Source organism: Penaeus monodon, chromosome 31, assembly GCF_015228065.2.
Source record: "Penaeus monodon isolate SGIC_2016 chromosome 31, NSTDA_Pmon_1, whole genome shotgun sequence".
Lineage (NCBI taxonomy): Eukaryota > Metazoa > Arthropoda > Malacostraca > Decapoda > Penaeidae > Penaeus > Penaeus monodon.
Window position 1 is genome coordinate 173,272 of NC_051416.1, and position 566 is coordinate 173,837.

Sequence of the window (566 nt, forward strand, 5' to 3'; positions counted from 1 at the left end):
ACAAATCCCATCACCAAAATGTGCCATGTCACAATGTCATTCACTACACGTTATAATATTGCACTTGTACTCGACATTCACAATTTTGCTGAGTAATTCCTAAATATTAATTATCTAAACAATATCCCCAATTCATGGGCAAAGTTAACAAAAAATAGTTTCACAGCTGGTATTATGCTTAATTCATATGTAAAAATTGGAGAAAAAAAACTTAAAATTCATGTTGTAAGGTTACTGCTGTGTGTCATGAGGCTGGATTTTGTACACATTATTTTATTAGACACACAACATTAATGACTAATCACCAATAAAGACCTAATGTGAATAAGACACACACTCAAACTGGCTGCCACTGACGCCCTAACATGAGGCACTGTCTGTCCTCAATCAGGTACAGATCTTGTTACTAAACTAAAATTCATGTTCTATGCATCTCTGCTGGTTAATTCAAGAAATCTCATTGTTGAGGGTCATTAGAAGTGATAATTCCTTGTACCTTTCCTCTTATTCTTGTCAAGTGCAATGGGCCTCAGTTCCCAACACCTGTTTTGCAGGTTACTCCTTAT